The sequence below is a fragment of the Carcharodon carcharias genome, chromosome 20, assembly GCF_017639515.1.
Source record: "Carcharodon carcharias isolate sCarCar2 chromosome 20, sCarCar2.pri, whole genome shotgun sequence".
Classification (NCBI taxonomy): Eukaryota; Metazoa; Chordata; class Chondrichthyes; order Lamniformes; family Lamnidae; genus Carcharodon; species Carcharodon carcharias.
In genome coordinates this window covers 100513472-100525081 of record NC_054486.1, presented here as the reverse complement: position 1 = coordinate 100525081, position 11610 = coordinate 100513472, and positions in this window count along the sequence as shown.

Here is an 11610-nt window from a genome sequence, read left to right as displayed (position 1 = left end):
AGAAATATTTCATAATTCTCTAAACTACATTCCATGAAGAAATAAACACAGGATTCACTCAGATAAAAACAAAAAACTGCAGATGCTGGAAATCCAAAACAAAAACAGAATTACCTGGAAAAACTCAGCAGGTCTGGCAGCATCGGCGGAGAAGAAAAGAGTTGACGTTTCGAGTCCTTATGACCCTTCAACAGAACTGATTTTTCTTTAAAGAAAAATCAGTTCTGTTGAAGGGTCATGAGGACTCGAAACATCAACTCTTCTCCACCGATGCTGCCAGAGCTGCTGAGTTTTTCCAGGTAATTCTGTTTTTGTACAGGATTCACTCAGTTAACTAGAGGTCAAGAATAGTATTAGATTAAAATAAGCTTAATACTGCAAAGGAGAGCAGTAAATCTGAAGATTGGGGGAAATTAATGGTGAGAGAAAATCTAATGAGAAAATTAGCCAGAAATATAAAAAAAACAATTTAAGAGCTTCTATAAGTATGTTTTAAAACAAAAGTCAAGCAGTGAAAGTAAATGGGGGCCCTTAGAGGCTGAGACAGAAGAAATTGGGGAACATGGAAATGGCAGATATGTTAAATATTTTGTGCCTGTGTTCACAGTAGAAGATACATAAAACATACCAGAAATCGTGGAGAATCAAGGTTCTAATGGGAGGAACTTGAAAGTAATTATTACTAAAGGGGGAAAATTACTGAAGAAACTAATGGAAATGAAAGCTGACAAATCCCCTGGACCTGATGGCTTATATCCTAGGGCTCTAAAATAGGTGGCTGCAAAGATGGTGGATGTATTAGTTGTGATCTCCCAAAATTCCCCAGATTCTGGAACAATCCCAATGGATTGGAAGACAGCTAATGTAGTACTGCTATTTGGGAAAGAAAGGAAGGCAAAACCATGTCCATAGCCACTTAACAGCCTGATAGCCCTTAAATCTAATCATTGACTTCCCAGCCCCATGGAGGTGGGATTGCCCCCAGCTTTCCAGCAAGGGGCTATCAGCTAAGCTCCAGCCCAAGTCAATTCTTGGGAGAAGGATACTGAGTGTACTGAAATCTCACTTGCCATATCATAGTCAAGCCCACTGCAATTCGGTACAACCCCAACTAAATTTTGCAAAGTGAGCAGATTCTTTTGTCCAGGGTTTGGAGTTGTCTTAATATAATTTTAAATCACTTGATCGTGTTTTACACTTACGCTGCAGCATAAATGTAAAACAAGTTTTGGTTTAGCGTTAACATTTCCTACACAAATGGTCAGTATTGCTCAATTTAATGTCACAATCGGAAACTTTAGCAAGTAAATTTTTAAGTTATGTTTAGGCTTACCCACTAGATGGCAGTGGGGAACTTTTTAAGTGTCTTAGTTTATCTAGGTTTTTAAGGCAGCTTTTTAATAACTACAGATTTTCAATTTTTTTGTACCCTAATTTTCCACTAGTTGAAGGAGAGCAACTACAACTCCCTCTGACTGATAAATTAAGGTGATTGCAATAATAAATTTGTCACCATCACGAGTAGCCATTGTCTACTTAGGCTAACCCTGTGCCAGTAACCAACAAGTCGTGTCAGGGTATATGGTTGATGAGGCTAAGGGTGAGAGTTCAGGGAGCAAACTGTAAGCAAATCTAAAGAAGCAGAAATCTGGGACATGAGGGGAAGAGGTGCTGGAGGAAGAAAGTTATGTGGAAAGGAAAATCTGGTTAACGAAGCGATTGGAGGGGTGGCAGACAATGGAAGAGGGATTAAAGGCTAATATTCACATGATTGAGATTGCAGAAAGAGTACAGAGAAATGTACAGCTGAGTCTAGATCAGAAACAGATTGGCCCAATTAAAATAGGGGTGGCACCAAATTTCTCAGTGCCACTTCAGGTCAGATCTATTAATATAATAAATTAACACAAGGACCAATCAAAAAGATGTTTACATGAAAGCATTCCAACAAAAAAAGTAACCTTAGCTCATGATGGTTTAGTTTTTAATGTGGCAGGGCATCTGCCTTTAGTGAGAAAAGCAAAATACTGTGGATGCTGGAAATCTGAAATAAAACCAAAGTGCTGGAAATACTAATCAGGTCTGCCAGCATCTGTGGAAAACCCCTTTTTGCCTTTTGTTCCATGAGATTTTTGTCCCACCCTCTACCCTATCCCCGACCATCCCTTCTTTCTCTCCCTCCCCTCTTTCAGCAGCATAAAACGCATCACGTTTCTACCTTTCAGTTCTGAAGAGTCATATTCGACTCAACGTTAACTGTTTCTCTCACCACTGATGCTGCCAGCCTGCTGAGTTTCACAGCACACTTTAAATGATATTTGTGTTTTAGTTTTTAAAATTTATTTGTGGCAAGTTGCTGGAAGTGTAAGTTGATATTGGCCTTTGGGACCTAAGTAAACAGGGCAACCAATTCGTGTGGAAGGAAGCCTAATTTAGAGTGGGTGAATTCAGTGTCAAATCAGCTGCTGAAGAGGGAAAATAATTAATTCCTGAAGGAATGAGCCTCCACACTTGTAACAGTTAATTTTCAGTACCGGAGAGGTTAATTGGTAGCAATTAAACATTTTGTTAAAAGGGTATGTTCATAATCATGACTACTTTCAGTGGCAAGTTTAGTTTGTATTCACTGCGCAAATGCAGCAATTTTAAAACATTCAATGCATTTTAACAAAAAGCTACTGTTATTAACCTAGAGTTAATAGTAGAGTGGCACAATGCACACAACAAATTATGGATACAGTCATTTAACAGTGCATCATCCCACCTGGATTTGCTGTACATTTATGCAGAAATAATGGTAAGTAGCATTAACCTCACTTATTTTGACAGCAAAAGCTGGACCAATGTTATTACTAGTGTCTGCTCCGTGTCAACTCGTTATACACATGCTAGCATACTGCTTTTCAAGCCCAACTGGTCACAGACAATATCAATGAAGAAAGGCAGACCACTTGGACAGTTGCACATTTTCCTGTACTTCTGAATGGTTGACCTCCAAGAAGGTCCTCTGACTTACCAATTGGTGGCCAAAGATTTGATGTATTGAGCTGAGTGCAATTTAGAAGTTTGCCTACCGATTGTGGCAGGCAAACCCCATTGCACCTGGTATTTCCAGGCAGCCTTCCATCCTGGGACAAACCAGGCCTGACTCTTGTCTACCTTGAGATCAAACAGGGCTGGGCTGTTCCAAGTGTATGTGTTTCACCCTGAATATTGCATCCTTCCTGCTCCTCTTACCATTCCATCTCTTACTTTCCCAGCTTCCACCCACCAGTGCAATCTCATCTTTTGTATGGTGCAGTGACCATTATTGCAGTACTCCCAGCTGTACCCTACCTAGTATTTTGTACAGTTCTAGATAGGGTTGCATACACTGTTAATCACCAGAGCCTGTGCCTTTACGGGGTGTACACGTGTGTGTACATCCTGAGACTGGGAGTGAGCCAGATAGATGCCTGCCACACCCGCACCCCCCCCCCCCCCCCCCCCCCCCCCCAAACCTATCTATAGACGGGGTCAAGGGAGGAGTAAAACCAAGGCTGAAAGGCAACCTGCTTCTGAACCCCCACTTGTGTATGAATTCCGACAAGGCCAGCTGGGTGTGTCCACCAATAATGGCAGACACATAGTCCTTACCTAGGTCCCAGTGTTCTCCCCCTTCCCTGGTGATCAGGACTTGGGGCCTCATCTGTATGTCTCTCTCTCTATTGCTGCTTCTTAAGTGAAAAGGCAAAATGATTTTATTAGTTAGCTCTGCTGATTGGCACTTTTTAATGGTCATTTGAATTTTAAAATGTGTAATTAATAAAACTCATTGCTTTGACATTGTTTTCTTCATACCTTAACGTTTTTTGAAATTCATGTTTAATGTTGTAGCAAACCAGATCTCAGGCAGCTGCTGCTGGGTTTCTTGCTGGAGGGGATTAAGAGGCTCCCAAGTCAGATCGCCTTTTGGAGGGCTGGCAATAGAAATGGGAAATGCTCAGCATGCCTGGTGACATCTATGCAAAGAGAAACAGAGGTCAGTGATCCTTCATCCAAACTAGTACAGATAATGGACTTGAAGCATTGACTCTGTCTCTCCTCAGATGCTGCCTGGCCTGCTGTGTATTTCCAACATTTTCTGTTTATATCTCCAGCATCTGCAGTGCTTTCCTCTCCCATTATATGCTCCATGCAGAGCATTTATAAGTGTGGTCAGTTGGTTTAAAATGAGAAAATATTTATCACTCCATGCAAAGTGCATTTTTTTTCTGTTAACAAAACCTGCTTGTGTGGATAGAAATAGCACATTATTGCAGGCAAGTTGGTTGGTGCTAATTTACTGGAAGGTTTTGCCGTTTTTAAACTTGGAAGTGAAACCAGGAATCATGTGCCAATAGAACGTCATTGTTAGTTCAAGATATTCTCGTTTGTACATAGGATTGTTGTTTGAAGTGCTTGAATATCAAGTCTTTTGGATTTTGGTGCCTGGATATTGCACAGGGCCAGGTTTAAAGAAGTGGAACTGGTTGCATAATAAACTGTGGTTGTAAAGTAAAACACATGAAACCTAAGATTTTGATGGGCTTTATAAATAGAGACAATAGAGTACAAAAGTCAAGAAGTTTTGCTAAACATTTATAAAACAGTTCGACACCAATTCTGGGCACCTAAAGGATATGAGGGGGAAAGAGTTAAAAGGGAGACTAAGGGTGGGATAAGGGGCCCAGAAACACAAACACTGGGGCCCATGATTTCTCTCCCTGGCCTTGGTTCTGGGATCACCTCCCAGCTTATACTCTACGCATCGACTAGTAAAGGTAAGTATCCTGTATGCCTTCCTTAACCACTTTATCTACCTGTCCAGATTCATTCAGAGCTCTGTGCCCGAGGACCCTCTGTTCCTCTAAATGGTAGGATACCGAGAAGCGTATTGTGTATTCCCTTGCCTTAGCCAAATGCATTATGTTATGGACAGGAGGGGAGTCGAATTTAAACGGTTGACTTCTCTCCCCACCGGTTCATAAAGAGAAAGGTGTTTTTGATTTGGATTTCCTCCTTTATAAAGTGGTGGCATATTTCCTAACCCCTCAATTTTGGTATGATCCAATTTCTATTAGTAACCCCTCAGCAAACTGGAGATAGGGTGAACTGAGTGTTAGTTTATTTGCACACACTCAAACGTGAGAGGAAGATTGCGACATAGGGTCCTTGCCACTCATAGAATAAAGAGGGGGATACAGAAAGGAAGATTATACTGTAGTCTTTGCCCTGTGAATGAATTATTGTTTCACAAGTCTGGAATCAAAGTCCAATGCTGTATTCCTTCAGCGGTCACTGATGCTGGGATAATTCACTTTCACAGTAGAAATGACATCCTTGATGAGATAGGTACACAGAGATGAATTGATCTTGTAGATGAAGTTTAGAAGTTCCAGTGGAAACAGTGTAGATGGGGGCCAGGCATTCAAACCTGGACAGAGCCCTCTTTTTGTGCTGCTGCTTAATAGATAGAAATATGGCAGATTGAGCTTTGCAGCTTCACAAGGCAATATTACAGGTCCCTCCAGCTAAGGCGTTATGTCACATAACTCTTAACTCTCTATTTTGGCTTTAACGAAAAGGTATATACTCCTTTGTCTGGTTTCCTGGGGGTTGTTAATGTTCCCAGCATTTAGAATTTGGATGGAGGCTGCAGGGTCCTTTGTCCTAACAGACTAGAAGACTCGGGTGGCCAGGCCTGTCTTGTGAAACATAGATGGCCTTTGTATCATTCCCTTTGAATTTGGTCTCTGCAGCCCACAGGGTCATTAGTGTCTCTTCAGAGATAACGAGGTATCAGCTTCTCCAATAGTGCCATAAAATTCCTTTTGTTCGGGGTTACTGGGAGACATAGCTTCAGCCTTGTTGTTTCAAAAATTTTAGAAATTAGCCAGGATATCTATATTTTAAAAAAAAGTGAGGTCTTAGCCCCCAGACTAATTTTTGTATCATCTGCAAACTCCTTATTCATGTACCCTACATTCAAGTCCAAGACATTGATATATACACCACAAAATGCGAGGAACCTAGTATGAAGGGCTGCAGAACACCACTGGAAACTGTCTTTCCAATCATACACAACACCATCAAGCATTACCCTTTGCTTCCTGTCTGAGCCAATTTTAGATCCAGCTTGCCATTTTACCTTGGCAGACTGGTCACAAAATAAAAGATCCATGTTAGAGCTCATCAAAAGGCTTGCTAAAATAAATGTAATCCACTTTAATCTCTCATCCTGCACTTAACATATAGGTGCTGCTTAAAGTTTGAAGTTGCACGAAGCTTTGAGACTCGAGGCCAAAATATCAGTGAGAACTTCCAATTGGGTTGTGCTCGATCCTTATGGACAATATGTGGAGTATTCCAAACATGAGACTAGGATTAATGCACACTGGAGGTAAGTATCAACCTTGACTCTGGTTACATTTTCATTTCCAAAGTTAAAAGATTGTACAATCAAGCCCACTCAAGACTAGTATAATAAAAAAGTCTAGGCTAACACTCCATATAATAGAGGGAGTGCTGCCCTGATGTCGTGTGAGGTGTTGAGACCCCAGTATCCCAACATTTTCCTTCAACCATTCATCTAAATTGACCATTTTATCATGGAACATTGCTCTGTACAAGACTGCTTTTCATGCATTACAACCATGACTACATATCAAAAGTTCCTCACTGGGATTTGAGCCATCTTGGGGTCATGCATGATGCCATAGAAATGCAAACTTTTAAAAAAAAAAATTAGCATGGAAAGGCTTTGGCTTGGCACTTGGCAGGCACTGCTACTGTTTCATAGAGCAGTCATCCAGTGAAATGAAGACAAGAGCAGCAGTTGACTTAAGGCAGTATTTTTTAATATTTTAATCCCAGATATGGGACAGAATATTTATACATAAAAAGGTACAATCAAGCACTCCAATTAAAGAATGCCAGCCATTGCTTCCAAAAGATTTAGACAAGGCTCTCACAAACCAGCATTAAAGATCTTGGTTACAGTTATCCAAGCAAGCTCAGTGAGGACTATACATTGTAAGTTCCACTGTTCTAACTCTGTTTCCAAATAGAATACCAGGAATTGAAAGAATTTCTCTGTCTCTCTCTCACACACACACTCTCACACTCAAGTGTCTGATCCTTAACACAGCAGTTTAAGCTTCTAAATTGCTACAATTGCAAGTCAGCTGAACGAGTTTATTTTTCAGAACAAAAATCCAGAAATCAGTATTTTCATGAAACCTAATAATGAAAATCTTCCCACACACTGAGCAGTAATTGGGAGGGGGAGGAAAGAGAAGTAGAGAGAAAGGGGATGAAAGTTTTTATTAATTTGGAAGAGCTGGATCTATAAATTGTCAATATGTAAAAAATTGTTGTTATCACCTCCACCTCCCTTTAAAACTTTAGTAATTTTATATATTTGCAGTTTTAATATGTGAATCAGTCTCTCTTCATATGCAAAGTCTACAACACACTGCTTGAAATATGCAAAAATGCATTGCATCTAAACACTGACAAAAAGGTGTAGATTATTTAAAGGGGTTTCTATATTTTGGTGCTTTGTTCTATCCGTATGGCTCTGAAGCTAAGCAGTCAAAAAGAATGAATCCTTTTGTCCATCTTGAAAGACTAGTTTAAGCAACTAACTTTGTACTGGATATTATTGACTAAACACAGTAAATATTAAATCAGAGGTATGGTCAGAGGACCTGCTTTATGCCTTTCCTCAAACAAGGAAGCTTCCTTTTAAGTGAAGTTTAGAATTAATTAGGAGAGATCAGGTGTTGGAGGAAGAAAAAGTCCACATCAAAATAAATCACATGTGGACCCTGGAGTGGAGAGAACTTGGATGGGTCAAACTGTTTTTTCCCCATTCTGCTTTTGATTAGATGGATCAGCACCCTTACATCATCAATCTCAGTAACTCCAAGTCAGGATCCCAATGCCATCAGCTGCTACTCAAAATATTTTTACCAAAAAAGGGCAAACAGCCATTAAAGGACAAGCTTCTCATGTAAATGTTTTTCTGTGACAGTCATTTTCTTTCGTATAGGAAGAACCTCTCCAAACATTTGACCTTAGCAAGCTGTTTCTAATGGGCTAAAGACTGGCCAGTCACCTACTATCCAAGTTTTGAAAGAGGTTACACTGTCCCAAAAGTCAAGACCAGTTTTTGTAAGATGTATACTAGTGGGGAAACAAAATCAATGTGCATTGAAACTCATTCTTCTGAAGCATAATGATATAAAACTTAACATTGAAAAAAAGTAACATTGAAGAAGTAATCACTGAAGGCTTTGCATCTCCCATAAAAGTGGATTCATGTTATATTTACCCAGGGTAGTGGAGAGGGAGAAAAATAACCTTGTAGTCTAAGTAAAAAAAAGTATTAACACAGGGTTATTCCAATTACCCATAAGATTTGGAATCATGTGCATCTTGGTCCAAGGGCATAAATTTTATGTAGAACTAAGTAATTACCAAGGATTCAAAGATCAGTCTCATCTAATCTTTATACAAGCCCTAAAAAAGACACCCCATTACACACTCAGCAGCAAATAAAACTATGCTCAATTTCATGCTGTTGCTTTCTTTGTTAGTAAATGACAACTATCTGGGGCAGTTCCAAATTGAAACAATATCCTTCGCATAAAACTCAGTTCTTGTAGATTTATATAGGACAGCAGAGAATTTCCTGAATTAAGCTACTGGATGTTGTTTGATGAAGGTTTCACATTTGTCGTTCCATCAGCAAAATTAAACAGCACATAAAATTTGCAAGCATCATCTCATGAAAGTTACCAGTCTTTGTGTGTGTGTGTGTGTGTGTGTGTGTGTGTGTGTGTGTATATAGGCTTAATGAATTTATTGGTACTGGCGCAGAGCCTTGCAAACAGTGACCATTTATCTTCCCTAACCCCCAATAATGAACTAGAAGTTAGAAGGAGCAGCTATCACACTTGCCAGGAAGCTCCTTATGCACTAATTCACACAAGCTGGCAAAGGCTCAAAAGATTTGTACAGCTACAGTGCAAAAGGATGCTTACTTCAGCAGTGGATAACCAAGAGTCTCTTCACAGATCTACCTAGAATATTACTGGAAATCAGATAAGATGGCAATAAACCTGTTCTCAACAAAGCTCAACAATTAACAGTAACTTTTAAAAACAAAACTGGATACTTAAAAGCTAGACTAACCTTTTCCAATAATTACCTTAATCTTAAAATATTTACCCTTGCAGCCCCCCTCCTGTACAGTCCAAACAGCAGCCTTCCAATATTAAAGCTGCACGATGAAATTTAAAAATGAAAAATTTGTTTTGAATACAATCAGAAAAAGATAATTTTCTATTTTAACAAAAATTCTAACCTTTACAAAAGGAGCCAAACATCCATCATTACATCCCCACTTAAGAGCAATGCTATATTTATATATAATTTGTACAATTCACAGGCCAGTGTGTTGCAAGACAGTGAAACATCTCGGGTTAAGGAAAAGTTAATTTGTCACTTGGTAGTACTGAACTTGAATATTGCTAAAAGAGGAGACATGTTGCTGAAGCTTTTTATCTTGCACTCATCAGGACAAACACAAGAATGTCAAATTTCAGGCGACGACAACAACTTATACTATAGGAGGTGCCAGTGCTGGTTGGTTGGCAAGTTGACTCTGATTGGCCAAAAGTGGCCAATTTGACATCCTTCTTGATGAGCGCATAATGAAAAGCTTCGGCAACGTGTCTCTTGTCAGCAATAGACGTTAAGTTGTTTGGGCTACAGTGTTACAGCATGCTGTGAACCATTGTCACAATGTATATATCTTACAGCACCATCCAATTTACAAAAGCTCTGATTACATGGCGAAGGGAATAAAGGGATTGAAGTAGCACTGCTGGCCATGCTAGAACAGGCCGAATGGTTGCCTACCTTATTGAAATTTGTACAATTCGGATGATAACTTTGGGACAAAGTGATTGATATATGGACTTCCCAGTGGAGGCAAAAAGTCTGGAATCATTAAGGAACACGTGGATGCTGCATTCCGGAGTTGGTGGTGGCAAGGAAATGAATTTTGGGGTCTTTCCTCTGGCTAGGAGAATGGCTTTCCTCATCTGTAGACATCACCTTCTAATGCATCTTTAGTCCCCAGTGTAAACAGCATATCTGCCCAGCTCTCTTCCTCACCATTTCAGCCCATACAATGCAATACTAGTACAATTTCAAAAACACCACAATTCCAACAAGATACTGGTTTTCTGGTCACTGCAGCTTATTTTAAAACAATGACGACAATCACAAACCTTAAGCCAATTTAAGTTGAACAAATTTTGGGATTTTAAAATGACTGCAAGAGAACTTCCATTTAAGTTGCATAACAGCCCCAGTTTGATGCTCATTGTAATTTTTTTTATTATAAAAAGGAGGGTCCTTAATCTCTAATTTCATTAAAAAGTTTAAGATTGATAGTTGGAATGATAAAGTTTTTACACACAAATCATATACCCACTCACTTTATTCTCATGCATTAAAGCCAACTCATCGTCAGCTCAATAAAACATTTATGAGCTCATTAGAGTTTGTAGGCTTTATTCAGCATAGCGTGCCTCAGCAGCCTCCTGCTGAAACCAAGACAAAGTTTCCAAAGTTATGTTCTTTTTAAATATATAAAATACAACTTGTACTCTCCCCATTTCTGATCTGTCTGCAATGCTCCCACAACAAAATCAATCATGGAAAAAGAACTTGTAGAATGTCAGTTTTTAAAAACAGTATAAAAGGTAGCCCCCCTATGCACGTTCTTCATCCCATTCTCAAACAAGGGTCTATGTCTTTGTTAGAATGAGGTGTATATTCTACTCTCCTTCCCTCAGCCCTTTAGGTGGCTGTAACCCCTTTACCAAAGAAAGCAAAATCAGGGAAATTCTTTTCTACCTGTTTTTCCCTATACACTTCCACCACACCCACCCCAAACAGCAAAAGAAAATTGGAGGGTGACAAATGACAAAAAAAGCAGTCCAAACCGATCCAGTATTACACTGCAGAAGCATGAAAGACTGGTAAAATGCAAGCCTGTATAAGTTAAACTACAGCATCTATCAGAGAGAGAGAGAAAATCACATTGCTAGTGATATATTTTGGTGTAAAAAAAAACTCAAGAAGTGCACACAAAAAACACACAACCACACACACCCTTCTCAAAGTCAACCACAGTGGCACACTGTTTTAAAGAAAAGTTTAAAAAACATTGAGGTTCTTTTGTGTTTAGGCGACTCCTCATGGAGGAAAACTGAATAGTTTAAAAACAAAAAGCGGCAGAATATACATTGAGCAATCACGGGTTAGAGTACAAGTCAGTTTTAAAACAAAAATACAAGATACACTGCACGACACAAACTCATCAGTAACCACCATCTAAATTTAACTAAAATCTTATTTTAAAAAATTAACATTTCTATTCTAGGCATCTTAATTACAAGCTGTACAGTTTTTTTGTAGTAAACTGAGGGAGGTACTTGACTATAGCAGGAGGTTGCAGGCTACTTGTATTTTCCTGCTACAAATGCTGCCAAATAAAACATTTCTAATACA